Source organism: Microtus pennsylvanicus, chromosome 14, assembly GCF_037038515.1.
Source record: "Microtus pennsylvanicus isolate mMicPen1 chromosome 14, mMicPen1.hap1, whole genome shotgun sequence".
In the NCBI taxonomy this organism is placed as follows: domain Eukaryota; kingdom Metazoa; phylum Chordata; class Mammalia; order Rodentia; family Cricetidae; genus Microtus; species Microtus pennsylvanicus.
Window position 1 is genome coordinate 8,936,207 of NC_134592.1, and position 26,253 is coordinate 8,962,459.

The following is a 26,253-nucleotide window of genomic DNA, read 5'->3' on the forward strand; positions in this document are numbered from 1 at the left end:
ATTAAGACAGCTGCACTATTACTCATCCTTGTTTTGTAGCTTTTGGACTCATTCAATCACTACATGGAGTCATTTATTTTTTAAGAAAATAAATAATAATAATTTTAAGAAAAAAATTATTTTAAGAAAATAAATAATTTCGAACTAGCCATTGTAACAATTTGAATGTTTCCTAATCATACTGTCTGTATATCATTAACCACATAGGAAGGAGTAGTGACTTTCTCTTTGGCTTTTACTACTTCCCCTGCATATTCACAATTCTCTAAACCTGGCACATATTTTTATAACTATATTCGTTGTTTTTGTTAATATATATTTATTTATATATTTATTCATCCCCATATTGAAAAATCAGGAAAATATATAAACACAAAGATCAAAAAGAACTACATTGTATATTACTGGTATCTAGGTATGTGACCATATAATACAAACATAAATATATAAACACAGACAATGGGCTATGGGACCTTTGTAATAAACCTTATAATATGTAAATGCATTCATCATACTAACTCCTATTCTACCAGCAGTCATCATTGATTCAAGGCTGATCTATTTCCCTGACTAATATTTGACTTTTCATTGATGCACTGACATGTTAGAAATAAATGTTAAGTCCTATGATTCACAAAACACCAAGAACTCACTTGATACTTTTAATCTATAGAGAGCAATCTTAAAATAATAGTAATTCATTCAGGCATCCATAAATGTATAATCAATAGAAAACTTAATTCCTGATCAATTAATGGGATTTGGTTGGTCATAAGTAATCATATACTTGTAAATAATGTATTGGTTATTCTTCTTTTGGGAGGCGAGTTTCAAGACAGGGTTTTACGAGTAGGTCTGGCTGTCTTAGAATTGGCTTTATAGACCAAGTTGACCTTCTTTCTATTCAGAGTCCCACCTGCTTCTGTCTCTAGAATACTGGGATTAAGGGCATGTACCACTACACCTGGTGATATAAGGCATTGAATTTTCTTAAGAAAATCACTCAAAATAAAATAACACTGGAAGATCACTCACGATATCTCCCATTCCTCATGGCAGTGCCAACAGAACTCGCACCATGGAGGATGCTCCAATCACACAGTATGTCCATTTTGGGGAGTAGTAAGAAGAAAACAAAATTAACTATTTTGGGGGGGTTTCCTAGTTATGACATGTGCTTTTCACCTGTCATTGGCCTTTTGGGCAACCATTTTGGAATATATTTAACATTATCTCTTAAAAAATGAAACTTTCAAGCTTGCACAGAATGTGGGCATTGTGTGTAATCTTAAATGTGGCATAATGTATTCTATACATAATGATTTATTTATTGGTTCTCCTATTTTGAGAATTAGGCAATGCTCTATACATTTTATTTCTACTTATTTTTAAGACTAATTGATTCTCACATTGCTACAATTAAAAAGAATGGAATTTATAACACCAGAGAAAAGTGAATACATTCTACAGTTCTAAAGAAGACTCGAAATGAAGGGGATAGATTATGTTTCGTCTTTAGTAGATCGCAGAGTTCTAGAAATGTCATCATGCATGCGACTCAAGTGCTACCAGAGACCATTGTCCATCGTGACTGCTCCTTTCTTTCTAACCACTACTCCTTCGTTGTTAATTAGTTCAATAATTGACTAATAATAACTCGAGCACCTATCATTCAAAAAACCCTACAAAATCTTTGTTATTCCTAATCTATATGGAATTGTTCTAAGCTTAACAAGTGTCCTCAGCACTTCATATATAATCGACAGCTTTCCCTCACTCCAGGGGCTCTGACTGGTATGGAGCAGCCATTGCTGGTGCCAAACTAGATTTTTCAGTCACACCTTGAGCTCTGCTAAGCAAATGAAAGAATCCTGACCATTACTCACCATGATCTGCCTAGCCTCACCCATGATGCCAGCAGGCTCCCAGCCAAGGAGGCGTCCACACGTCAGCAAAGGTTTAAGGAATGCAAAACAGAAGAGATAAAGAGAAAATTAAGACACTGCTACTGACCTTTGACTTTCACTTACTCAGCCCTAGGTAATCATTCATAAGATGAGGATATCTATTTAATAAGCTCTTAAATAAATATTGGCACGATTAGCAATGATGTGGACATTCATAATGTTAGGCTTTATGACTTTCGTCATTTGCTGAAAAGCAGGTGTGAAGGATTCTTATTTGTCCTAAAAAGTCATTTGTGTCCATCAGGTAATTTTTAATTGGACCACACTTATTAATTTCTATTTGTATATTTATTGATTCTTGTACTGATCCAATTAAAAGAACATTAGGAAAGGCATCTATATAAGGACAGAAGTCAAGGCCACCTCTTCTTTTGACAACTGGACTTTATGATGGAACTCAGAGATGCGGTCTCTCTTTGTAACTCACATATGCCAACAAGGTCACCATCAGTTTCCATTGTGAATATAAACGTATCTCCCTCGAGAACTCCCCTCCTTTTTATATGTAAGTATAATCTATCTGATATACTATTTTATACTAACTCCATGTATGTTCTTTCTTACACTTCGACCTAGTGGAAACACCTTTCCCATCTTAGAAACACAGTGACTAACCTTCCACGAACCATCAAAACCATGACAAGAACGTTAGCCAGGTCTCACATCATCCAAGACACTGATGAGCTGGCAGCCATTAAAGATGAATAGATCCCCTTGGAAGACTCCATTCTAAGTAACACAGAATAAAGCAGAGGGCAAAACAATGACAATGCTGCTAGCAATCTTTATGTCACCACGTATCTTCTGTGTGGGATCTTGGTGTTTCAGACACATAGTCATCATGTATGATTCAAATGCCACCGGTGGTCATCATCAAGCCAAGATTAGCTTCCTTTTCCTATTTATTTCTACTTTGCCTATTAATTAATTATAAGCCCTATGATTAGTAATCCCAACCCCCACAAAATAATCTTTTTCTGGATTCTCTTTAATATATCCATCACATTAGTTACCACATTTGTATTAAGAATGACAATTTCATGTAGTTCCCATAGCTGCCACTGGTCTTCAGATAGCCATCACTAACTCCAGCATGCACTGTTTAAACACTATACTAAACCGCTCAAACAAGGACAAGGAGATTCTTGTAACTCACACTGGTCTGTTTTCCTCTTCAGCAGGGTGCAAATGGAGCCCTTGACCGTTGGAGGATCCTCTAATTACATAGTTCATCCTAAGTACAGAGGGGAGATAAAGGGAGGGGGAAGGAGAGGAAATAAAGGAAGAGGAGGGGGAAGAGATCATGATGAAATAATTACTAGAAGGCAGCAAAAGTGAAACACTGGAACCTCACATCTGTTACAGGCTCTATGAGAAAATATAAGCCAGTGCTGCTGACCATGGACAAACATGTCAGCCACTGGAGAATGTCCACTCCAAAATAGGGTTTGTTTGTTTGTTTGTTTTAAAAAGTTACATTTCTACTGTCGTCTTCTATGATTAACTGGCATTTGAACCATTCATGCACGCCATCACAATTTTAAAATATTTATACTAGTGTCTTGTAAAATAATTATCTATAAACTTCCATCTAACCACGAAAATAGAGATTATCTGCTTTTGACACTATTTCCTCTTTATACAAAAAAAGTTATATGCTACTTGTTTCTCTTTGGATTACATATTTTCAATGTGCTAAGGGTTGTTTTTTGGCTTTCAAACTCTGGTTTATAAATGAATAACGTTTTACACACTTATCTTGATTGTTTTCTATATTTATCAGATATTCAAGGAATTAAAAGAACAGTATGAAATATATGAACACAGAAATCTCATCTGCTACAGGATGGACCCCAGAGACAAGCACATGTACAACATCCTGTGTTCATCATCAATCCAGCCTGACTCTAGTAATCTCTGGTCACTTCCGTTTTGACTTCTGATTGAATCATTAATTCACTAGTAAAAATGGAAACTTTATTGTTTCCCTAAACACTGAAATATACTAGATGTTGTGCCTCTGTAAGGAACAAATTTACCTCAAACTTCAGTGAGGAGCCAAGATTTATCTAGCAAGGCCAACGCAATGTCCTATTTCATGTTAAGTCCGTATATATCATGGTTATACTTGGCATAATGCAATCATAGTTAAAACTTAATTTTTATTGAATATATTCACTTGTGTTTATGAGTGTACATGCCAAGGACAAGTGCATAAAGGCCAGAGTCCAATATTTGGAACTCAGTTCTTTCTTCCCACCATGTGGATACTGGAGAACAAACTTAGGTAAATAGATTTGCAGCCACTGCCTCCTCCACTGAGCCAACTCATCAGCTCCTATTGTATTCTGTTCAATAACGAAGTAAGTAACCTTCAACAAACCACACAAAACACAAGGACACGAACTAGTACTCACGGCCTCCCAAGTACAATGCAGCCATAGAATGTTGTTCTGCTGACCATGAAAACTGCAGAAATCACCTCAGCAGCACCCATTCTGAGGAATAAAGAGCAGAACACAAGATAAAAAATGGCACTCTCCTTCAAGGATCCTGACTTGTCTACTTATCTGCGGTGTTGGACCTTAGAGTTTCAGACAGGTAGTGTTCGTCATCTCTCTCATACCTTGGTAGCTGTCATCATTGGTCCAGCAAAGGCTTGATCTCTCCTCCTCCTCATCACTGTTTACTGCCCAAGCCAATAGTTTACTAGTAATGCCTATCATGCACAGATGTGCAACAGGAGCACAGCTCGTATGTTTACATTGGAGATCATATCAATGTGTGCACATGTACTACGAACCATGCTCAGACTCCGTGCATGCTTAGGACACAAGCCCATGTTCATCCCAAATGATGAGGAAAAAGGAGACCTATAAGATTTTATTTCATGCTTTGTAAAACTAAAATGTCTACCAAAATATAGACAAGAGGTAAGGCTATCATCCAGACGTACCTTGATATAGTTAATACACATAGGGAATTACGCTGCCAGCTTATCCACACCCGTTAGGGGAAAGCAGGAAAAAAAAGAGAGAAGATAAAGGATAGTTAAAGGCAGATAAAAGAATGGTTTTCAACTTTGATTTAAAGACTGATATATCTAATCCTTAACTAAGTAATACAATTTATCTCTTAATAAGACAAGCAAATTTAATTGTGTCCACAGAATCAGAACATAAGCTATGGCCATGAGATATTCCATATGTACTATCCATAATGAAAGGACAGGACAGGATGGCTCCATACAGTAGTGGACTCGGTCCCATCAGGCATCAGTACAGGGTGGTAAGGAGTTATGGCTGATGCTGTAGTCTGTGTGGACGTGCAGATGTCACAGGGACATAAGGGTACTTGTAATTTTACCTAGTATCAGGTGTCTTGGTACACAGGAATTTTGTTTTGGATTTTGAGCATCACTAGCTCTCCGTGCAATGTGTGCTATAAAATTTTCTCTTAGAACATAAGACCTCGGGCTTCTGTTGTACTTTGTAAACTTGATGACAGGCATTCTAAGCAGGTTAAGGTAATACGGGACTGTGGCATGAAATTTAGAAGAGCCTAATGTTCATCAATATGAATCAGAATATTGACACAAAAACAGAAGTGTAAAAATTGAATATGAATATAAATAGTTATTCGCTGTTTGGGAAACTTTTATGTCTTCTTTCGAGAAAAGTCCACACAATATTATTGTACATTTTATGCAAAAGACTAGTTTGTATACTACTATTATGTTGGGATATTCTACAAGCTGTAGGTGTAAACGCTGTGTGAGATACTATTCATCCACTAGGAAGACTGGATGGAATAGGATGGTTCTAAACAAAAAGCAGAGATATAAATATGAGCATAGGAAAAATGAGGGACAGAGAAGCAGGTAGAGTATGGCTGTACTCACTTGCGAGTGTCTAAAAGTGATATCTGGAAAACGGAAAGAGGGATGCAGGTGACCCAAGTTTGGCATGTTCTTCGGAAGGTGGGAGCGACTTTGTGACCCGCACTGAGAAAGGTAGAAAAACTCTGGGGCAGAGCTACAGATGGGGCAAAGGAGATTAAAAGAGATGCAGCGATATTCTAAAAGGACAGGACAAAGAAATGGGGGGAATGAGGGGGGGGGATGGCTGACTAGAAGATACCCAAAACTTGATATTAACATTTTGAAAGTTGGAAACTCTCTAAAAAAAAACAATTCTAAGAGTAAATATGATAACATTGATATGAAATACAAAGACTATGAAATGATGTGAAAGTTGCATTGGGGCTTCAGTTTTCCAATATGATGTCAAAATTATCACTGCATTATTAATGTTATACATGCTGCTTAGGAATAAAGGTATAACATTCCCAACATCTTACCACCATCTGGACAAAGTGTGCGTCTAATTGGGGTATCAGTCACAGTGTTCTGTGGGTGTCAACGTAATATCAGAGAAAGTCTCAATCACTGGAAACTTCTCTGGTAAGCTCAGTAATTAAATAAGGCTGTCGGGAGAAAAGAAAGGAAACAATGAGAAGACATCTTCTGGATGGAAAACACAGCTATTAACCATGAGAAAATGGAGCATGATTTCATTCTAAGAAATTGGGTACTTAGAGCCAATTTGGTGAGATTGTCTCAAATATTATATTGATTGAGAAAATGAAGACCAAGTTCTGTAATGGATTGTACTGATTATGTTTCACAATTTTTAAGTATGAGATTCTTAGTATTACTATCAAATAGCTGCACAGAAAACCAAACAAAAGTCCAAAAAGGACGGGCATGTGCCTATGGGCCTACATCCACAGCTTAGCATGGTGAGGCGGGTATCCAGACTTTCAGACACATGGTGTTCATTGAATATCACTCAAATACTAGAGGTCTCACCATGCATCGCAGATGGGCTCCTCTCTTCCTGACCTCCTAAACGGCTGGACTTCAGAGGTGCTCAAGAGATCAAAGAATAGGAAAGAAGGGAAAGTTGTTCAGCCTGGTGATCCCTAACAGGTTCCTGTGAAAACAAGTCATGACTCAATACTTTCCAGACTCAACTAATGTAGAAACACCTTACTGCCAATGCACATAACTCTAACCTAGTCTCAAAGGAAGGTCATTCAGCAGGGCTCGGAGATCTCACAGTGGCCACAGTGGTTGAAATGAGGGAGGGAGTGCTTGGGCACAGCACGCTGGCAACGTAAGGTGTCTCAGTTCTTCTGAAGGGTACAGAGAAGAGAAGGGACAAACAATATTGAGACCATGTAGGATACCACTTCGTGCCCTCTCTTTTACCTAGGGTACACCTCTATGGTCTCCAAAGGGGAGCACTGATTTCGTGTCATATTTATGGAAAAAGGACTGGATCTTTTCTAACTTAGCACTGCTGCCCTGTATTGGATTATCCTCTCCCCTTCCCCAATGATTGTCCAAACCCTACACAAATATTAGGCTGTGATTTATTCACCTAGTCACAAGTCACATTCCCACGCAATTTACATCAAAGTTGCTACCCAGATATCAGAGGAAAATGGGCATTAGTCTTGTAGCCCAACCTTGTCTACTCTCTCTACCTGAAATGGTAACTGAAGGCTACAAGGACGGCCAAAGAAAGATAACTCAGTGCCTGACCTCAGGCTGTCATTGAGAAACACACAGACGCCACCAGGTCTCATCATCAGTCCCTGGTTGGCAGCTCCGTCCAGAGCCATCGGGATTGGCTCACTCAGTGTGGCAGCTCGGGAGGCCACACTAAAGGAACCTACTCAGCACTGGGAGACCTCACCATCTGCCCATACAGCCCGCAGTGAGTGCACTGCTATTTTCTGTACCCTGACATCAATAAGGCTATTTATGTGACCATTCCTACCAGCCATCAGTGCCAACACGAGGATCAATGAAGCCGCTGTCAGTCACCACGGGCTTCTTTACTGAAGCCATTACATCCTCGATTACTATCATCATGGCCAACTTCTGCAATGACTTCTGTTGCGTCTCTGGAGGGTACAATGAAGAGAAAAAAATAGAAATATTGAGACTTTCTTTTCCCGTAGATCCACACTGTCTGCCTTTCAAGGGCTATAGCATACATCTTTCTCTCTAAGGAACTGGCCTTTTCATTGCGAATATTAAAATAGATGGTCAACCATAGGCCAACAAAAATACAAGGCAGACCACAGGCTGCATAACCCTTGAGTCTAAGCAGTATTTTCGCCCTGTTATCCAGCCCACAATTCACATTGCAAATGGGAAGGCATGTGCCTATAGGCCCCCATCCACAGCACGATTATGCAGGCATTGCATATGACCTCAGAATTCTGGATACTTGGCGTTCATCGAGAGTATCACTCCAACACCACCAGATCTCATCATCGGTCGTGGATGGGCCCCCTCCTTCCCTGACCTCCTGCAGGGCTGGATTTCATGGGTGCTCTGTAGAACACAGTGATCACAGAATTGAATACATTTCTCTTGGTTTTTCTCAACGGGTTCCTATCAAAACCAGTCTTAGTCACTACTTTCTGGACTCTAGAATTATAAAACTCATTAATGCACTTACCTCTAATCTTGACTCAATGATCCTCAGACGGTTTCTTCACATTCTTCAGGGCTCTAGGCTCTCACAGTACTGCAGTGGTTTGAGTGGGGTCTTGATCTCAGCATGCTGGTACCATCAGTCGGGTCAGCCTTTCTGAAGAGTTCAAAGCAGAGGATGGAGAGACCATGATGAGAATGTTGGTCATTAGTCAATGCCCTCTTGTTTTCCTAGGCAGCATGTCTGAGGTCTCTTCACAGGGATCACTGATTTCTGGTCATTTCCAAGACAAAATGACTGGTACTCTTCCAGGTAGAGTGTCCTGTCCTGCATCAAGACAGCACCTGATATCCTACACCTTTCACAAGGCCTGTGGAGACACATGGCCATGATTTTCTCCACTCAGGACATTTCCCTTTTCCAGGTACTTTGTTGTAATCTTGCCTAACACAAAGCCATGTTCACTTGGTCTTGTACCTAGAAACTGATTCCAAGATTGGTCCCGTTCATTCGTCCCAGACCAGTAACTGGGGTAGTAACAAAGGTGGGCAAGGTAGAATGCTCAGTGCCTGACCTCAGATATCTGTTCACATGGCTGTCATCGAGAAACACTCAGATGCCACCAGATCTCATCATTGGTCCCTGTTTGGCTGTTCTGTCTGTAGCCATCATGATAGCTCAGTGTGGCAGCTCGGGAGGCAAAACTAGAGGAACCTACTCTGCACTGGGAGACCTCACTACTTGCCCTTAAATCCCACAGTGAGTTCACTGCTATATTCTGTGTCCTGCCTTACATAAGTGTTTTGATGTGACCGTTCCTACCTGTCATCAGGGGCCAAAAGGAAGATTAATGCTGCCAGCCACCATGGAAACGGTACTAACACCATGATATCTCATGAAATCATGAAAATGGCCAACTTCCGCCATTGCTTCATCTCTGGAGGGGACAAGAGAGAAAAGGGAATAGAAATATTGAGACTTTCTCTTCTGGAGACTCACAGTGTCTACCTTTCAAGGGGAATTGCATATAAACTTTCTCTGAAAAGTATGGGGCTTATCATCTTGCATATTAAAGTAGATGTTCAACCTCAGCTGACAAAAATACAAGGCAGACCACAGCTGCATGACTCTTGATTCTAAGTAGTGTTTTTGCACTGCTATGCAGCCCACAATCCACTGTCCACAAGGAACAGGCATGTGCCTATGGGCGCCATCCACAGCTTAGTACATTAAAGCATGCATAGGGATTGACCTCAGATTTCCGGAACTTGGCATTCATCGAGTATCACTCCAACATCACCAGATCTCATCATTGGTCATGGATGGGCCCCCTCTCTCCCTGAACTCCTGCAGGGCTGGAATTCCTGGGTGCTCTGTTGAATGAAGTGATCACATAATAGGATGCATTACTTTCTGAACTCTGTTAAAGTAAAATCACCTAAGGTCAATACACACACCTCTAATCTTGTCCCAAACGGAGATCAGATGGTAGCCTCTCAGTCTTCAGGGCTCTGGGCTCCCACAGGGACCACCATGGTTTGAATGGTTTCCCATCTTATTGTGCTGGCACCTCAGAATTGGTGGTCATTCTGAAGGGTAGAAAACAAAGGATCAAGAAATCCTCATGAGAGTGTTGGCAATTATTCAATGTTTCTTCTATACCTAAGGTGCACCTCTTTGGTTTCTTCACAGGGAAACTAATTTCTTTCCATTATCACAAGAAAATGGCTGGCACTTTTCTAAGCACGCTACCTGCATTGGGAAAGCACCTCGTAACATGGCCTCCATCCACAGCACATTTATGCAGGCATTTCAAATGACCTCAGAATTCTGGATACTTGGCGTTCATCGAGAGTATCACTCCAACGCCACCAGATCTCATCATTGGTCGTGGATGGGCCCCCTCCTTCCCTGACCTCCTGAAGGGCTAGATTTCACGGGTGCTCTGTAGAACACAGTGATCACAGAATTGAATACATTTCTCTTGGTTTTTCTCAACGGGTTCCCATCAAAACCTGTCTTAGTCACTACTTTGGGACTCTAGAATTATAAAACTCATTAATGCAACTGCACTTACCTCTAATCTTGACTCAAAGATCCTCAGATTGTTTCTTCTCATTCTTCAGGACTCTAGGCTCTTAGAGTACTGCAGTGGTTTGAGTGGGGTCTCAATCTCAGCATACCAGTACCATTAGTAGGGTCAGCCTTTCTGAAAGGTTCAAAGCAGAGGATGGAGAGACCATGATGACAATGTTGGTCATTAGTCAATGCCCTCTTGTTTCCCGAGGCAGCATGTCTTAGGATTCTTCTTGGGGATCACTGATTTCTGGCCATTTCCAAGACAAAATGCCAGGTACTCTTCCAAGTAGAGTGTCCTGTCCTGCATCAAGACAGCACCTCATATCCTGCACCTTTCACAAGGCCTGTGGAAACACATGACTATGATTTTCTCCACTCAGGACATTCACTTTCCCAGGGACTTTGTTGTAATCTTGCCTGACACCCAGCCATGTTCACTTGGTCAAGTACCTAGGAACTGATACCAATATTGGTCCCATTCATTTGTCCCAACCCAGTGATTTGAGTAGTAACAAAGGTGGGCAAGGTAGAATGCTCTGTGCCTACCTCAGATATCTGTTCACATGGCTGTCATCGAGAAACACTCAATGCTTCCAGATCTCATCATTGGTCCCTGTTTGGCTGCTCTGTCTGGAGTCTCATGATAGCTCAGTGTGGCATCTCGGGAGGCAAAACTAGAGGAACCTACTCTGCACTGGGAGACCTCACTACTTGCCCTTAAAGCCCCCAGTGAGTTCACTGCTATATTCAGTGTCCTGCCTTACATAAGGCTCTTGATGTGACCGTTCCTACCTGTCAATAGAGGCCAAAAGGAAGATCAATGCTGTCAGCCATCTTGGAATAGGTACTAACACCATGATATCACAGGAAATCATGAAAATGGATAACTTCCACCATCACTTCATCTCTGGAGGGGACAAGAGAGAAAAGGGAATAGAAATATTGAGACTTTCTCTTGCGGAGACCCACAATGTCTACCTTTCAAGGGAGCTGCATACAAACTTACTCAGAAAAGGATGGGGCTTATCATCCTGCATATTAAAGTAGATGTTCAACCTCAGGCTACCAAAAGTACAAGGTAGACCACAGCTACACGACTCTTGATTCTAAGTAGTGTTTTTGCACTGCTATGTAGCCCACAATCCACTGTCCACAAGGAACGGGATGTGCCTATGGGCTGCCATCCACAGCTTAGTACATTAAAGCATGCATAGGGATTGACCTCAGATTTCCGGAACTTGGCATTCATCGAGTATCACTCTAACATCACCAGATCTCATCATCGATCATGGATGGGCCCCCTCTCTCCCTGAACTCCTGCAGGGCTGGAATTCCTGGATGCTCTGTTGAATGAAGTGATCACATAATGGGATGCATTACTTTCTCAACTCTGTTAATATAAAATCACCTAAGGTAAATGCACACACCTCTAATCTCATCCCAAATGGAGGTCAGATGGTAGCCTTTCATCTTCAAGGCTCTGGGCCCCACAGACACCATGGTTTGAATGGTTTCCCATCTTATCGAGCTGGCATCTCAGAATTGTTGGTCATTCTGAAGGGTAGAAAACAAAGGATTGAGAAATCCTCATGAGAGTGTTGGCAATTATTCAATGTTTCTTCTATAAATAAGGTGCAACTCTTTGGTTTCTTTACAGGAAAACTAATTTCATGCCATTATCTCAAGAAAATGGCTGGCACTTTTCTAAGTAAAGCGCGCTACCTGCATTGGGACAGCACCTCGTACCACTGCTTTGTTACACGAGGCCTGTGGGAACTCATGAAAGAGATTTTCTCCACTCAGGAACCCATAATGTCCTACTTGTTTCTTGCAAACCAGCCTAGTTGCCAGCCATATCCCTGGGCTAAGGTACTTAGACTTGATCCCAAATTAGCCCTGCTCTTTCCTCTTGAACATTAACTAAGGGATCACCATAGGCGGTCAAAGAAAGATTGCTCTGTGAATGACCTCAGATATCTGTTCACATGGCTGTCATAGAGAAACACTCAGACGCCACCAGATCTCATCATTGGTCCCTGGTTGGCCGCTCTGTCGGGAGCCATCGGGATTGGCTTACTCACTGCTCAGTGTGGCAGCTCGGGAGTCCACACTAGAGGAACCTACTCTGCACTGGAAGACCTCACCATATGCTCTAAAAGCCCACAGTGAGTTCACTGCCATTTTCTCTGTCCTGCTTACCATAAGGCTTTTGATGTGACAGTTCCTACCTGTCATCAGGTGCCAACGAGAGGATTAATGAAGCTGCTGTCTGTCACCAGGGGCTTCTTTACTGACACCATGGCATACCGGGATATCACCATCATGCACAAGTTCTGTCACCACTTTGGTTGCCATTCTGGATGGGACAATGCAGAGAAGGAAATAGAAATATTGAGACTTTCTTTTCACGAAGATCCACACTGTCTACCTTTCAAAGGCTATAGCATACATCTTTCTCTCTAAGGAACTGGCCTTTTCATTGCGAATATTAAAATAGATGGTCAACCATAGGCCAACAAAAATACAAGGCAGACCACAGGCTGCATGACCCTTGAGTCTAAGCAGTATTTTCGCAGTGCTATCCAGCCCACAATTCACAGTTCCAATGGGAAGGCATGTGCCTATAGGCCTCCATCCACAGCACGTTTATACAGGCAATGCAAATGACCTCAGAATTCTGGATACTTGGCGTTCATCGAGAGTATCACTCCAACGCCACCAGATCTCATCATCGGTCGTGGATGGGCCCCCTCCTTCCCTGACCTCCTGCAGGGCTGGATTTCATGGGTGCTCTGTAGAACACAGTGATCACAGAATTGAATACATTTCTCTTGGTTTTTCTCAAAGGGTTCCCATCAAAAACCAGTCTTAGTCATTACTTTTAGACTCTAGAATTATAAAACTCATTAATGCACTTACCTCTAATCTTGACTCAATGATCCTCAGACGGTTTCTTCTCATTCTTCAGGGCTCTAGGCTCTCACAGTACCGCAGTGGTTTGAGTGGGGTCTCGATCTCAGCATGCTGGTAACGTCAGTCGGGTCAGCGTTTCTGAAGGGTTCAAAGCAGAGGAAGGAGAGACCATGATGAGAATGTTGGTCATTAGTCAATGCCCTCTTGTTTTCCTAGGCAGCATGTCTGAGGTCTCTTCACAGGGATCACTGATTTTTGGCCATTTCCAAGACAAAATGACTGGTACTCTTCCAAGTAGAGTGTCCTGTTCTGCATCAAGACAGTACCCCATCCTGTACCTTTCACAAGGCCTGTGGAGACACATGGCCATGATTTTCTCCACTCAGGACATTTCCCTTTCCCAAGATCTTTGTTGTAATCTTGTCTAACACCCAGCCATGTTCACTTGGTCAAGTTCTTAGGAACCGATTCCAAGACTGGTCCCATTCATTCGTCCAGGTCCAGTAAATTGGGTAGTAACAAAGTTGGGCAAGGTAGAGAGATCTGTGCCTGACCTCAGATATCTGTTCACATGACTGTCATCGAGAAACACTCAGATGCCACCAGATCTCATCATTGGTCCCTGTTTGGCTGTTCTGTCTGTAGCCATCATGATAGCTCAGTGTGTCTGCTCAGGTGTCAAACCTAGAGGAACCTACTCTGCACTGGGGAGACCTCACTACTTGCCCTTAAAGCCCCCAGTGAGTTCACTGCTATATTCTGTGTCCTACCTTACATAAGGCTCTTGATGTGACCATTCCTATCTGTCATCAGGGGCCAAAAGGAAGATTCATGGAATTGGTACTAACACCATGATATCCCAGGAAATCATAAAAATGGCCAACATCCGCCATTGCTTCATCTCTGGAGGGAACAAGAGAGAAAAGGGAATAGAAATATTAAGACTTTCTCTTCCAGAGACCCACAATGTCTACCTTTCAAGGGGAGTTGCATACAAACTTTCTCTGAAAAGTATGGGGCTTATCATCCTGCATATTAAAGTAGATGTTCAACCTCAGCTGACAAAAATACAAGGCAGACCACAGCTGCATGACTCTTGATTCTAAGTAGTATTTTTGCACTGCTATGCAGCCCACAATCCACTGTCCACAAGGAACGGGATGTGCCTATGGGCCGCCATCCACAGCTAAGTACATTAAAGCACGATCGGATTGACCTCAGATTTCCGGAACTTGGCATTCATCGAGTATCACTCTAACATCACCAGATCTCATCATCGATCATGGATGGGCCCCCTCTCTCCCTGAACTCCTGCAGGGCTGGAATTCCTGGATGCTCTGTTGAATGAAGTGATCACATAATGGGATGCATTACTTTCTCAACTCTGTTAATATAAAATCACCTAAGGTAAATGCACACACCTCTAATCTCATCCCAAATGGAGGTCAGATGGTAGCCTTTCATCTTCAAGGCTCTGGGCCCCACAGACACCATGGTTTGAATGGTTTCCCATCTTATCGAGCTGGCATCTCAGAATTGTTGGTCATTCTGAAGGGTAGAAAACAAAGGATTGAGAAATCCTCATGAGAGTGTTGGCAATTATTCAATGTTTCTTCTATAAATAAGGTGCAACTCTTTGGTTTCTTTACAGGAAAACTAATTTCATGCCATTATCTCAAGAAAATGGCTGGCACTTTTCTAAGTAAAGCGCGCTACCTGCATTGGGACAGCACCTCGTACCACTGCTTTGTTACACGAGGCCTGTGGGAACTCATGAAAGAGATTTTCTCCACTCAGGAACCCATAATGTCCTACTTGTTTCTTGCAAACCAGCCTAGTTGCCAGCCATATCCCTGGGCTAAGGTACTTAGACTTGATCCCAAATTAGCCCTGCTCTTTCCTCTTGAACATTAACTAAGGGATCACCATAGGCGGTCAAAGAAAGATTGCTCTGTGAATGACCTCAGATATCTGTTCACATGGCTGTCATAGAGAAACACTCAGACGCCACCAGATCTCATCATTGGTCCCTGGTTGGCCGCTCTGTCGGGAGCCATCGGGATTGGCTTACTCACTGCTCAGTGTGGCAGCTCGGGAGTCCACACTAGAGGAACCTACTCTGCACTGGAAGACCTCACCATATGCTCTAAAAGCCCACAGTGAGTTCACTGCCATTTTCTCTGTCCTGCTTACCATAAGGCTTTTGATGTGACAGTTCCTACCTGTCATCAGGTGCCAACGAGAGGATTAATGAAGCTGCTGTCTGTCACCAGGGGCTTCTTTACTGACACCATGGCATACCGGGATATCACCATCATGCACAAGTTCTGTCACCACTTTGGTTGCCATTCTGGATGGGACAATGCAGAGAAGGAAATAGAAATATTGAGACTTTCTTTTCACGAAGATCCACACTGTCTACCTTTCAAAGGCTATAGCATACATCTTTCTCTCTAAGGAACTGGCCTTTTCATTGCGAATATTAAAATAGATGGTCAACCATAGGCCAACAAAAATACAAGGCAGACCACAGGCTGCATGACCCTTGAGTCTAAGCAGTATTTTCGCAGTGCTATCCAGCCCACAATTCACAGTTCCAATGGGAAGGCATGTGCCTATAGGCCTCCATCCACAGCACGTTTATACAGGCAATGCAAATGACCTCAGAATTCTGGATACTTGGCGTTCATCGAGAGTATCACTCCAACGCCACCAGATCTCATCATCGGTCGTGGATGGGCCCCCTCCTTCCCTGACCTCCTGCAGGGCTGGATTTCATGGGTGCTCTGTAGAACACAGTGATCACAGAATTGAATACATTTCTCTTGGTTTTTCTCAAAGGGTTCCCATCAAAAACCAGTCTTAGTCATTACTTTTAGACTCTAGAATTATAAAACTCATTAATGCACTTACCTCTAATCTTGACTCAATGATCCTCAGACGGTTTCTTCTCATTCTTCAGGGCTCTAGGCTCTCACAGTACCGCAGTGGTTTGAGTGGGGTCTCGATCTCAGCATGCTGGTAACGTCAGTCGGGTCAGCGTTTCTGAAGGGTTCAAAGCAGAGGAAGGAGAGACCATGATGAGAATGTTGGTCATTAGTCAATGCCCTCTTGTTTTCCTAGGCAGCATGTCTGAGGTCTCTTCACAGGGATCACTGATTTTTGGCCATTTCCAAGACAAAATGACTGGTACTCTTCCAAGTAGAGTGTCCTGTTCTGCATCAAGACAGTACCCCATCCTGTACCTTTCACAAGGCCTGTGGAGACACATGGCCATGATTTTCTCCACTCAGGACATTTCCCTTTCCCAAGATCTTTGTTGTAATCTTGTCTAACACCCAGCCATGTTCACTTGGTCAAGTACTTAGGAACCGATTCCAAGACTGGTCCCATTCATTCGTCCAGGTCCAGTAAATTGGGTAGTAACAAAGATCTGTGCCTGACCTCAGATATCTGTTCACATGACTGTCATCGAGAAACACTCAGATGCCACCAGATCTCATCATTGGTCCCTGTTTGGCTGTTCTGTCTGTAGCCATCATGATAGCTCAGTGTGTCTGCTCAGGTGTCAAACCTAGAGGAACCTACTCTGCACTGGGGAGACCTCACTACTTGCCCTTAAAGCCCCCAGTGAGTTCACTGCTATATTCTGTGTCCTACCTTACATAAGGCTCTTGATGTGACCATTCCTATCTGTCATCAGGGGCCAAAAGGAAGATTCATGGAATTGGTACTAACACCATGATATCCCAGGAAATCATAAAAATGGCCAACATCCGCCATTGCTTCATCTCTGGAGGGAACAAGAGAGAAAAGGGAATAGAAATATTAAGACTTTCTCTTCCAGAGACCCACAATGTCTACCTTTCAAGGGGAGTTGCATACAAACTTTCTCTGAAAAGTATGGGGCTTATCATCCTGCATATTAAAGTAGATGTTCAACCTCAGCTGACAAAAATACAAGGCAGACCACAGCTGCATGACTCTTGATTCTAAGTAGTATTTTTGCACTGCTATGCAGCCCACAATCCACTGTCCACAAGGAACGGGATGTGCCTATGGGCCGCCATCCACAGCTAAGTACATTAAAGCACGATCGGATTGACCTCAGATTTCCGGAACTTGGCATTCATCGAGTATTACTCCAACATCACCAGATCTCATCATCGGTCGTGGATTGGCCCCCTCTCTCCCTGAACTCCTGCAGGGCTGGAATTCCTGGGTGCTCTGTTGAATGAAGTGATCACATAATGGGATACATTACTTTCTGAACTCTGTTAATGTAAAATCACCTAAGGTCAATGCACCCACCTCTAATCTGGTCCCAAATGGAGGTCAGATGGTAGCCTCTCAGTCTTCAAAACTCTGGGCTCACACAGAGACCTACATGGTTTGAATGGTTTCCCATCTCATTATGCTGGCACCTCAGAATTGTTGGTCATTCTGAAGGGTAGAGAAGAAAGGATCGAGAAATCCTCATGAGATTGTTGGCAATATTTCAATGTTTTCTTCTATACCTAAGGTGCACCTCTTTGGTTTCTTCACAGGGAAACTAATTTCTTCCCATTATCGCACTTTTCTTTTCTTTTCTTTTCTTTTCTTTTTTTTTTTTTTTAGTTTTTTGAGACAGGGTTTCTCTGTGGCCTTGGAGCATGTCCTGGAACTAGCTCTTGTAGAAAAGGCTGGTCTCAAACTCACAGAGATCCGCCTGCCTCTGCCTCCCAGTTCTGAGATTAAAGGTGGGTCCCACCACCGCCGAGCTGGCTGCCACTTTTCTAAGTAAAGTGCGCTACCTGCATTGGGACAGCACCTCGTACCACTGCTTTGTTGCACGAGGCCTGTGGGAACTCCTGAAAGAGATTTTCTCCACTCAGGAACCCATAATGTCCTACTTGTTTTCTTGCAAACCAGCCTAGCCTCCCGCCATATCCCTGGGCTAAGGTACTAAGACCAGATTGCAAATTAGCCCTGCTCTTTCCTCTTGAACAATAACTAAGGGACTCCATAGGCGGTCAAAGAAAGATTGTTCTGTGAATGACCTCAGGTATGTGTTCATATGGCTGTCATAGAGAAACACTCAGACGCCACCAGATCTCATCATCGGTCCCTGGTTGGCTGCTCTGTCTGGAGCCATCGGGATTGGCTCACTCACTGCTCAGTGTGGCAGCTCGGGAGTCCACACTAGAGGAACCTACTCTGCACTGGAAGACCTCACCATATGCTCTAAAAGCCCACAGTGAGTTCACTGCCATTTTCTCTGTCCTGCCTGCCATAAGGCTTCTGATGTGACAGTTCTTACCTGTCATCAGGTGCCAACGAGAGGATTAATGAAGCTGCTGTCTGTCACCAGGGGCTTCTTTACTGACACCATGGCATACCGGGATATCACCATCATGCACAAGTTCTGTCACCACTTTGGTTGCCATTCTGGATGGGACAATGCAGAGAAGGAAATAGAAATATTGAGACTTTCTTTTCACGTAGATCCACACTGTCTACCTTTCAAAGGCTATAGCATACATCTTTCTCTCTAAGGAACTGGCCTTTTCATTGCGAATATTAAAATAGATGGTCAACCATAGGCCAACAAAAATACAAGGCAGACGACAGGCTGCATGACCCTTGAGTCTAAGCAGTATTTTCGCAGTGCTATCCAGCCCACAATTCACAGTGCCAATGGGAAGGCATGTGCCTATAGGCCTCCATCCACAGCACGTTTATGCAGGCAATGCAAATGACCTCAGAATTCTGGATACTTGGCGTTCATCGAGAGTATCACTCCAACGCCACCAGATCTCATCATCGGTCGTGGATGGGCCCCCTCCTTCCCTGACCTCCTACAGGGCTGGATTTCATGGGTGCTCTGTAGAACACAGTGATCACAGAATTGAATACATTTCTCTTGGTTTTTCTCAACGAGTTCCCATCAAAAACCAGTCTTAGTCATTACTTTTGGACTCTTGAATTATAAAACTCATTAATGCACTTACCTCTAATCTTGACTCAATGATCCTCAGACGGTTTCTTCACATTCTTCAGGACTCTAGGCTCTCACAGTACTGCAGTGGTTTGAGTGGGGTCTCGATCTCAGCATGCTGGTACCATCAGTCGGGTCAGCCTCTCTGAAGGGTTCAAAGCAGAGGAAGGAGAGACCATGATGAGAATGTTGGTCATTAGTCAATGCCCTCTTGTTTTCCTAGGCAGCATGTCTGAGGTCTCTTCACAGGGATCACTGATTTTTGGCCATTTCCAAGACAAAATGACTGGTACTGTTCCAAGTAGAGTGTCCTGTCCTGCATCAAGACAGTACCCCATCCTGTACCTTTCACAAGGCCTGTGGAGACACATGGCCATGATTTTCTCCACTCAGGACATTTCCCTTTCCCAAGATCTTTGTTGTAATCTTGCCTAACACCCAGCCATGTTCACTTGGTCAAGTACTTAGGAACCGATTCCAAGACTGGTCCCATTCATTCGTCCAGGTCCAGTAAATTGGGTAGTAACAAAGTTGGGCAAGGTAGAGAGATCTGTGCCTGACCTCAGATATCTGTTCACATGACTGTCATCGAGAAACACTCAGATGCCACCAGATCTCATCATTGGTCCCTGTTTGGCTGTTCTGTCTGTAGCCATCATGATAGCTCAGTGTGTCTGCTCAGGTGTCAAACCTAGAGGAACCTACTCTGCACTGGGGAGACCTCACTACTTGCCCTTAAAGCCCCCAGTGAGTTCACTGCTATATTCTGTGTCCTACCTTACATAAGGCTCTTGATGTGACCATTCCTATCTGTCATCAGGGGCCAAAAGGAAGATTCATGGAATTGGTACTAACACCATGATATCCCAGGAAATCATAAAAATGGCCAACATCCGCCATTGCTTCATCTCTGGAGGGAACAAGAGAGAAAAGGGAATAGAAATATTAAGACTTTCTCTTCCAGAGACCCACAATGTCTACCTTTCAAGGGGAGTTGCATACAAACTTTCTCTGAAAAGTATGGGGCTTATCATCCTGCATATTAAAGTGGACAGGCTGACAAAAATACAAGGCAGACCACAGCTGCACGACTCTTGATTCTAAGTAGCATTTTTGCACTGCTATGCAGCCCACAATCCACTGTCCACAAGGAACGGGCATGTGCCTATGGGTCGCCATCCACAGCTAAGTACATTAAAGCACGATCGGATTGACCTCACATTTCTGGAACTTGGCATTCATCGAGTATCACTCCAACATCACCAGATCTCATCATCGGTCGTGGATTGGCCCCCTCTCTCCCTGAACTCCTGCAGGGCTGGAATTCCTGGGTGCTCTGTTGAATGAAGTGATCACATAATGGGATACATTACTTTCTCAACTCTGTTAATGTAAAATCACCTAAGGTCAATGCACCCACCTCTAATCTGGTCCGAAATGGAGGTCAGATGGTATCCTCTCAGTCTTCAAAACTCTGGGCTCACACAGAGACCTACATGGTTTGAATGGTTTCCCATCTCATTATGCTGGCACCTCAGAATTGTTGGTCATTCTGAAGGGTAGAGAAGAAAGGATCGAGAAATCCTCATGAGATTGTTGGCAATATTTCACTGTTTTCTTCTATACCTAAGGTGCACCTCTTTGGTTTCTTCACAGGGAAACTAATTTCTTCCCATTATCGCACTTTTCTTTTCTTTTCTTTTCTTTTTTTTTTTTTAGTTTTTTGAGACAGGGTTTCTCTGTGGCCTTGGAGCATGTCCTGGAACTAGCTCTTGTAGAAAAGGCTGGTCTCAAACTCACAGAGATCCGCCTGCCTCTGCCTCCCAGTTCTGAGATTAAAGGTGGGTCCCACCACCGCCGAGCTGGCTGCCACTTTTCTAAGTAAAGTGCGCTACCTGCATTGGGACAGCACCTCGTACCACTGCTTTGTTGCACGAGGCCTGTGGGAACTCCTGAAAGAGATTTTCTCCACTCAGGAACCCATAATGTCCTACTTGTTTCTTGCAAACCAGCCTAGCCTCCCGCCATATCCCTGGGCTAAGGTACTTAGACCTGATTGCAAATTAGCCCTGCTCTTTCCTCTTGAACATTAACTAAGGGACTCCATAGGCGGTCAAAGAAAGATTGCTCTGTGAATGACCTCAGATATCTGTTCATATGGCTGTCATAGAGAAACACTCAGACGCCACCAGATCTCATCATCGGTCCATGGTTGGCTGCTCTGTCTGGAGCCATCGGGATTGGCTCACTCACTGCTCAGTGTGGCAGCTCGGGAGTCCACACTAGAGGAACCCACTCTGCACTGGAAGACCTCACCATATGCTCTAAAAGCCCACAGTGAGTTCACTGCCATTTTCTCTGTCCTGCCTGCCATAAGGCTTCTGATGTGACAGTTCCTACCTGTCACCAGGTGTCAACGAGAGGATTAATGAAGCTGCTGTCTGTCACCAGGGGCTTCTTTACTGACACCATGGCATACCGGGATATCACCATCATGCACAAGTTCTGTCACCACTTTGGTTGCCATTCTGGATGGGACAATGCAGAGAAGGAAATAGAAATATTGAGACTTTCTCTTCCCGTTGATCCACACTGTCTGCCTTTCAAGGGCTATAGCATACATCTTTCTCTCTAAGGAACTGGCCTTTTCATTGCGAATATTAAAATAGATGGTCAACCATGGGCCAACAAAAATACAAGGCAGACCACTGGCTGCATGACCCTTGAGTCTAAGCAGTATTTTCGCACTGCTATCCAGCCCACAATTCACAGTTCCAATGGGAAGGCATGTGCCTATAGGCCTCCATCCACAGCACGTTTATGCAGGCAATGCAAATGACCTCAGAATTCTGGATACTTGGCGTTCATCGAGAGTATCACTCCAACGCCACCAGATCTCATCATCGGTCGTGGATGGGCCCCCTCCTTCCCTGACCTCCTGCAGGGCTGGATTTCATGGGTGCTCTGTAGAACACAGTGATCACAGAATTGAATACATTTCTCTTGGTTTTTCTCGACGGGTTCCCATCAAAAACCAGTCTTAGTCATTACTTTTGGACTCTAGAATTATAAAACCCATTAATGCACTTACCTCTAATCTTGACTCAATGATCCTCAGACGGTTTCTTCTCATTCTTCAGGACTCTAGGCTCTCACAGTACTGCAGTGGTTTGAGTGGGGTCTCGATCTCAGCATGCTGGTACCATCAGTTGGGTCAGCCTTTCTGAAGGGTTCAAAGCAGAGGAAGGAGAGACCATGATGAGAATGTTGGTCATTAGTCAATGCCCTCTTGTTTTCCTAGGCAGCATGTCTGAGGTCTCTTCACAGGGATCAATGATTTCTGGCCATTTCCAATGCAAAATGCCAGGTACTCTTCCAAGTAGAGTGTCCTGTCCTGCATCAAGACAGCACCTCATATCCTTCACCTTTCACAAGGCCTGTGGAGACACATGGCCATGATTTTCTCCACTCAGGACATTTCCCTTTCCCAGGGACTTTGTTGTAATCTTGCCTAACACCCAGCCATGTTCACTTGGTCAATTACTTAGGAACCGATTCCAAGACTGGCCCCTTTCATTCGTCCTAGACCAGTAAATTGCGTAGTAACAAATTTGGGCAAGGTAGACTGATCTGTGCCTGACCTCAGATATCTGTTCACATGGCTGTCATTGAGAAACACTCAGACGCCACCAGATCTCATCTTTGGTCCCTGGTTGGCTGCTCTGTCTGGAGCCATCGGGATTGGCTCACTCACTGCTCAGTGTGGCAGCTCGGGAGTCCACACTAGAGGAACCTACTCTGCACTGGAAGACCTCACCATATGCTCTAAAAGCCCACAGTGAGTTCACTGCCATTTTCTCTGTCCTGCCTGCCATAAGGCTTTTGATGTGACAGTTCCTACCTGTCATCAGGTGCCAACGAGAGGATTAATGAAGCTGCTGTCTGTCACCAGGGGCTTCTTTACTGACACCATTGCATACCGGGATATCACCATCATGCACAAGTTCTGTCACCACTTTGGTTGCCATTCTGGATGGGACAATGCAGAGAAGGAAATAGAAATATTGAGACTTTCTCTTCCCGTTGATCCACACTGTCTGCCTTTCAAGGGCTATAGCATACATCTTTCTCTCTAAGGAACTGGCCTTTTCATTGCGAATATTAAAATAGATGGTCAACCATAGGCCAACAAAAATACAAGGCAGACCACAGGCTGCATGACCCTTGAGTCTAAGCAGTATTTTCGCACTGCTATCCAGCCCACAATTCACAGTTCCAATGGGAAGGCATGTGCCTATAGGCCTCCATCCACAGCACGTTTATGCAGGCATTGCAAATGACCTCAGAATTCTGGATACTTGGCGTTCATCGAGAGTATCACTCCAACGCCACCAGATCTCATCATCGGTCGTGGATGGGCCCCCTCTTCCCTGACCTCCTACAGGGCTGGATTTCATGGGTGCTCTGTAGAACACAGTGATCACATAATAGGCTATATTACTTTCTAGACTCTGTTAATGTCAAATCACTTAAATTCAATACACATACATTCCAAATCTGGTCCTAAATGAAGGTCAGATGGTTGCCTCTTCGTCTTCAGGTCTCTGGACTTTCATAGGGACCACTGTAGTTTGAATCGTTTCCCAGCTCATCATGTTGTCATCATCCGACATGTTGGCCTGTCTGAAGGGGAGAGAACAAAGGATAGAGACTATGATGAGAATGTTGGCCATTATTCAATATCTTCTTTTTTACCTAGGCTGCACCTCTCTGGTTTCTTTACAGGGACACTAATTTCTTGTCATTGCCTAGACAAAAATCGCTGGCATTTTTCCAAGTAAAGCTTGCTATTCTGAATTGCAACAGCACCTCATATCACTACTTCATTGCACGAGGCCTGTGGAGACTCTCCAAAGAGATTTTCTCCACTCAGGAACCCATAATGCCCCAACCATTTTCTTGCAAGCAGCCTAGCATCCTGCCATATCCCCTTGGCCAATGAGCTTGGAGCGAATTCCAGGCTAGCCCTTCTCTCTTCTCTGACAAAGAACTGAGGGAGCACCAAAAGCAGTCAAAGAGAGATTGGTCTGTGCCTGACCTCAGATATCTGTTCACATGGCTGTCATCGAGCAACACTCAGACGCCACCAGATCTCATCATTGGTCCCTGGTTGGCCGCTCTGTCTGGAGCCATCGGGATTGGCTCACACACTGCTTAGTGTGGCAGCTCTAGAGGCCACAATAGAGGAACCTACTCTGCACTGTGAGGCCTCTACATCTCCCCTTAAAGCCTGCAGTGAGTTCACTGCTATTCCCCATACCATGCCTGCCATAAGGCTCTTAACGTTACCGTTCCTACCTGTTATCAGGTGCCAATAGGAGTATCAATGCTGTTGCTGTGAGCCACCATTGGGTCTGAACTGACATCATGGCATCCCAATAATCACAAACATGGCCAACTTCTGCTATCATTTCGGGAGAAGGTAGAGAAGGGAATAGAAACATTGAGACTTTGTCTTCTTGGAGACCTACAATGCCTATCTTTCAAGGGGAGTTGCATACAAGCTTTCTCTCTAAGGTACTGGGCTCATCATTCTGCATATTAAAGTAGATTGTCAACCTCAGACTGACAAAAATACAAGGCAGACTGCAGGCTACAAAACTCTGCATTGTAAGTAGTATTTTCGCCTAGCTGTCCAGCCTACAATCCATTGTCCACAAGGGACGGGTATGTGCCAACAGGCCTCCATCCACAGCTTAGCATGTTAATGCGGGAATCGGGATTGACCTCAGATTTCTGGATACTTGGCGTTCATCGAGAGTATCACTCCAACGCCACCAGATCTCATCATCGGTCGTGGATGGGCCCCATCTCTCCCTGACCTCCTACAGGGCTGGATTTTATAGGTGTACTGAGGAACACAGTGATCACAAAATTAGATTCATTTCTGTGTTGTTTTTCCTAACAGGTTCCCATCAAAACCTGTCTTAGTCACTACTTTCTGGAATCTAGAATTATAAAACTCATTAATGCAACAGCACTTACCTCTAATCTTGACTCAATGATCCTCAGACGGTTTCTTCTCATTCTTCAGGACTCTAGGCTCTCGCAGTACCACAGTGGTTTGAGTGGGGTCTCAATCTCAGCACGCTGGAACCATCAGTCAGGTCAGCCTTTCTGAAAGATGAAAAGCAGAGTATGGAGAGACCATGATGAGAATGTTGGCTATTACTCAATGCCCTCTTCTTTTGAGGCAGCATCTCCTTGGTATCTTCACTGAAAACACTGATTTCTGGTCATTTCCAAGTGGAAATGACTGGTACCCTTTGAAGTAGAGTATCCTGTCCTGCATCAAGACAGCACCTCATATCCTGCATCTTTCACAAGGCCTGTGGAGACACATGGCCATGATTTTCTCCAATCAGGAAATTTCACTTTCCCAGGGACTTTGTTGTAATCTTGCCTAACACCCAGCCATGTTCTCTTGGTCAACTACCTAGGAACTGATTCCAGGACTGGTCCCGTTCTTCGTCCCAGACCAGTATCTTGGGTAGTAACAAAGTTGGGCAAGGTAGAATGCTCTGTGCCTGACCTCAGATATCTGTTCACATGGCTGTCATCGAGAAACACTCAGACGCCACCAGATCTCATCATCGGTCCCTGGTTAGCCACTCAGTCTGGATCCATCAGGATTGGATCACAGACTGCTCAGTGTCGCAGCTCTGGAGGCCACACTAGAGGAACCTACTCTGCATTGGGAGACCTCACCGACTGTTCTTACAGCCAGTAGTGAGCTCCTTCCTGC

General features: G+C 43.8%; 19 non-coding genes and 8 pseudogenes across 19 annotated transcripts; all 27 read right to left on the reverse strand.

Moving 5' to 3' along the window:
- Nucleotides 1-480: 480 nt before the first annotated feature.
- Nucleotides 481-550, reverse strand: LOC142835400 (small nucleolar RNA SNORD113/SNORD114 family). The gene has a single exon (XR_012907832.1). It is a non-coding gene; the product is annotated as a small nucleolar RNA SNORD113/SNORD114 family (small nucleolar RNA).
- A 2,226-nt stretch (nucleotides 551-2,776) lies between these two features.
- On the reverse strand, nucleotides 2,777-2,848 carry LOC142835357 (small nucleolar RNA SNORD113/SNORD114 family). The gene has a single exon (XR_012907803.1). It is a non-coding gene; the product is annotated as a small nucleolar RNA SNORD113/SNORD114 family (small nucleolar RNA).
- Nucleotides 2,849-4,545: 1,697 nt separating this feature from the next.
- LOC142835391 (small nucleolar RNA SNORD113/SNORD114 family) lies at nucleotides 4,546-4,618 on the reverse strand. Its single transcript, XR_012907825.1, has one exon. It is a non-coding gene; the product is annotated as a small nucleolar RNA SNORD113/SNORD114 family (small nucleolar RNA).
- Nucleotides 4,619-8,246: 3,628 nt separating this feature from the next.
- Nucleotides 8,247-8,323, reverse strand: LOC142835392 (small nucleolar RNA SNORD113/SNORD114 family; annotated as a pseudogene).
- Nucleotides 8,324-9,047: 724 nt separating this feature from the next.
- LOC142835364 (small nucleolar RNA SNORD113/SNORD114 family) lies at nucleotides 9,048-9,122 on the reverse strand. The gene has a single exon (XR_012907809.1). It is a non-coding gene; the product is annotated as a small nucleolar RNA SNORD113/SNORD114 family (small nucleolar RNA).
- A 603-nt stretch (nucleotides 9,123-9,725) lies between these two features.
- On the reverse strand, nucleotides 9,726-9,799 carry LOC142835353 (small nucleolar RNA SNORD113/SNORD114 family). Its single transcript, XR_012907798.1, has one exon. It is a non-coding gene; the product is annotated as a small nucleolar RNA SNORD113/SNORD114 family (small nucleolar RNA).
- A 495-nt stretch (nucleotides 9,800-10,294) lies between these two features.
- On the reverse strand, nucleotides 10,295-10,371 carry LOC142835379 (small nucleolar RNA SNORD113/SNORD114 family; annotated as a pseudogene).
- Nucleotides 10,372-11,774: 1,403 nt separating this feature from the next.
- LOC142835358 (small nucleolar RNA SNORD113/SNORD114 family) lies at nucleotides 11,775-11,848 on the reverse strand. The gene has a single exon (XR_012907804.1). It is a non-coding gene; the product is annotated as a small nucleolar RNA SNORD113/SNORD114 family (small nucleolar RNA).
- Nucleotides 11,849-12,520: 672 nt separating this feature from the next.
- LOC142835371 (small nucleolar RNA SNORD113/SNORD114 family) lies at nucleotides 12,521-12,595 on the reverse strand. Its single transcript, XR_012907816.1, has one exon. It is a non-coding gene; the product is annotated as a small nucleolar RNA SNORD113/SNORD114 family (small nucleolar RNA).
- Nucleotides 12,596-13,220: 625 nt separating this feature from the next.
- On the reverse strand, nucleotides 13,221-13,297 carry LOC142835381 (small nucleolar RNA SNORD113/SNORD114 family; annotated as a pseudogene).
- A 722-nt stretch (nucleotides 13,298-14,019) lies between these two features.
- LOC142835366 (small nucleolar RNA SNORD113/SNORD114 family) lies at nucleotides 14,020-14,094 on the reverse strand. The gene has a single exon (XR_012907811.1). It is a non-coding gene; the product is annotated as a small nucleolar RNA SNORD113/SNORD114 family (small nucleolar RNA).
- A 587-nt stretch (nucleotides 14,095-14,681) lies between these two features.
- Nucleotides 14,682-14,755, reverse strand: LOC142835359 (small nucleolar RNA SNORD113/SNORD114 family). Its single transcript, XR_012907805.1, has one exon. It is a non-coding gene; the product is annotated as a small nucleolar RNA SNORD113/SNORD114 family (small nucleolar RNA).
- A 672-nt stretch (nucleotides 14,756-15,427) lies between these two features.
- LOC142835373 (small nucleolar RNA SNORD113/SNORD114 family) lies at nucleotides 15,428-15,502 on the reverse strand. The gene has a single exon (XR_012907818.1). It is a non-coding gene; the product is annotated as a small nucleolar RNA SNORD113/SNORD114 family (small nucleolar RNA).
- Nucleotides 15,503-16,127: 625 nt separating this feature from the next.
- On the reverse strand, nucleotides 16,128-16,204 carry LOC142835382 (small nucleolar RNA SNORD113/SNORD114 family; annotated as a pseudogene).
- Nucleotides 16,205-16,909: 705 nt separating this feature from the next.
- LOC142835367 (small nucleolar RNA SNORD113/SNORD114 family) lies at nucleotides 16,910-16,984 on the reverse strand. Its single transcript, XR_012907812.1, has one exon. It is a non-coding gene; the product is annotated as a small nucleolar RNA SNORD113/SNORD114 family (small nucleolar RNA).
- Nucleotides 16,985-17,571: 587 nt separating this feature from the next.
- On the reverse strand, nucleotides 17,572-17,645 carry LOC142835374 (small nucleolar RNA SNORD113/SNORD114 family). Its single transcript, XR_012907819.1, has one exon. It is a non-coding gene; the product is annotated as a small nucleolar RNA SNORD113/SNORD114 family (small nucleolar RNA).
- Nucleotides 17,646-18,504: 859 nt separating this feature from the next.
- On the reverse strand, nucleotides 18,505-18,579 carry LOC142835396 (small nucleolar RNA SNORD113/SNORD114 family). Its single transcript, XR_012907828.1, has one exon. It is a non-coding gene; the product is annotated as a small nucleolar RNA SNORD113/SNORD114 family (small nucleolar RNA).
- A 625-nt stretch (nucleotides 18,580-19,204) lies between these two features.
- LOC142835383 (small nucleolar RNA SNORD113/SNORD114 family) lies at nucleotides 19,205-19,281 on the reverse strand (annotated as a pseudogene).
- A 722-nt stretch (nucleotides 19,282-20,003) lies between these two features.
- Nucleotides 20,004-20,078, reverse strand: LOC142835368 (small nucleolar RNA SNORD113/SNORD114 family). Its single transcript, XR_012907813.1, has one exon. It is a non-coding gene; the product is annotated as a small nucleolar RNA SNORD113/SNORD114 family (small nucleolar RNA).
- Nucleotides 20,079-20,657: 579 nt separating this feature from the next.
- LOC142835395 (small nucleolar RNA SNORD113/SNORD114 family) lies at nucleotides 20,658-20,731 on the reverse strand. The gene has a single exon (XR_012907827.1). It is a non-coding gene; the product is annotated as a small nucleolar RNA SNORD113/SNORD114 family (small nucleolar RNA).
- An 851-nt stretch (nucleotides 20,732-21,582) lies between these two features.
- LOC142835365 (small nucleolar RNA SNORD113/SNORD114 family) lies at nucleotides 21,583-21,657 on the reverse strand. The gene has a single exon (XR_012907810.1). It is a non-coding gene; the product is annotated as a small nucleolar RNA SNORD113/SNORD114 family (small nucleolar RNA).
- A 625-nt stretch (nucleotides 21,658-22,282) lies between these two features.
- Nucleotides 22,283-22,359, reverse strand: LOC142835384 (small nucleolar RNA SNORD113/SNORD114 family; annotated as a pseudogene).
- A 724-nt stretch (nucleotides 22,360-23,083) lies between these two features.
- Nucleotides 23,084-23,158, reverse strand: LOC142835387 (small nucleolar RNA SNORD113/SNORD114 family). The gene has a single exon (XR_012907822.1). It is a non-coding gene; the product is annotated as a small nucleolar RNA SNORD113/SNORD114 family (small nucleolar RNA).
- Nucleotides 23,159-23,783: 625 nt separating this feature from the next.
- LOC142835386 (small nucleolar RNA SNORD113/SNORD114 family) lies at nucleotides 23,784-23,860 on the reverse strand (annotated as a pseudogene).
- A 680-nt stretch (nucleotides 23,861-24,540) lies between these two features.
- Nucleotides 24,541-24,615, reverse strand: LOC142835362 (small nucleolar RNA SNORD113/SNORD114 family). Its single transcript, XR_012907807.1, has one exon. It is a non-coding gene; the product is annotated as a small nucleolar RNA SNORD113/SNORD114 family (small nucleolar RNA).
- A 614-nt stretch (nucleotides 24,616-25,229) lies between these two features.
- On the reverse strand, nucleotides 25,230-25,306 carry LOC142835375 (small nucleolar RNA SNORD113/SNORD114 family; annotated as a pseudogene).
- A 728-nt stretch (nucleotides 25,307-26,034) lies between these two features.
- On the reverse strand, nucleotides 26,035-26,109 carry LOC142835369 (small nucleolar RNA SNORD113/SNORD114 family). The gene has a single exon (XR_012907814.1). It is a non-coding gene; the product is annotated as a small nucleolar RNA SNORD113/SNORD114 family (small nucleolar RNA).
- Nucleotides 26,110-26,253: the final 144 nt, after the last annotated feature.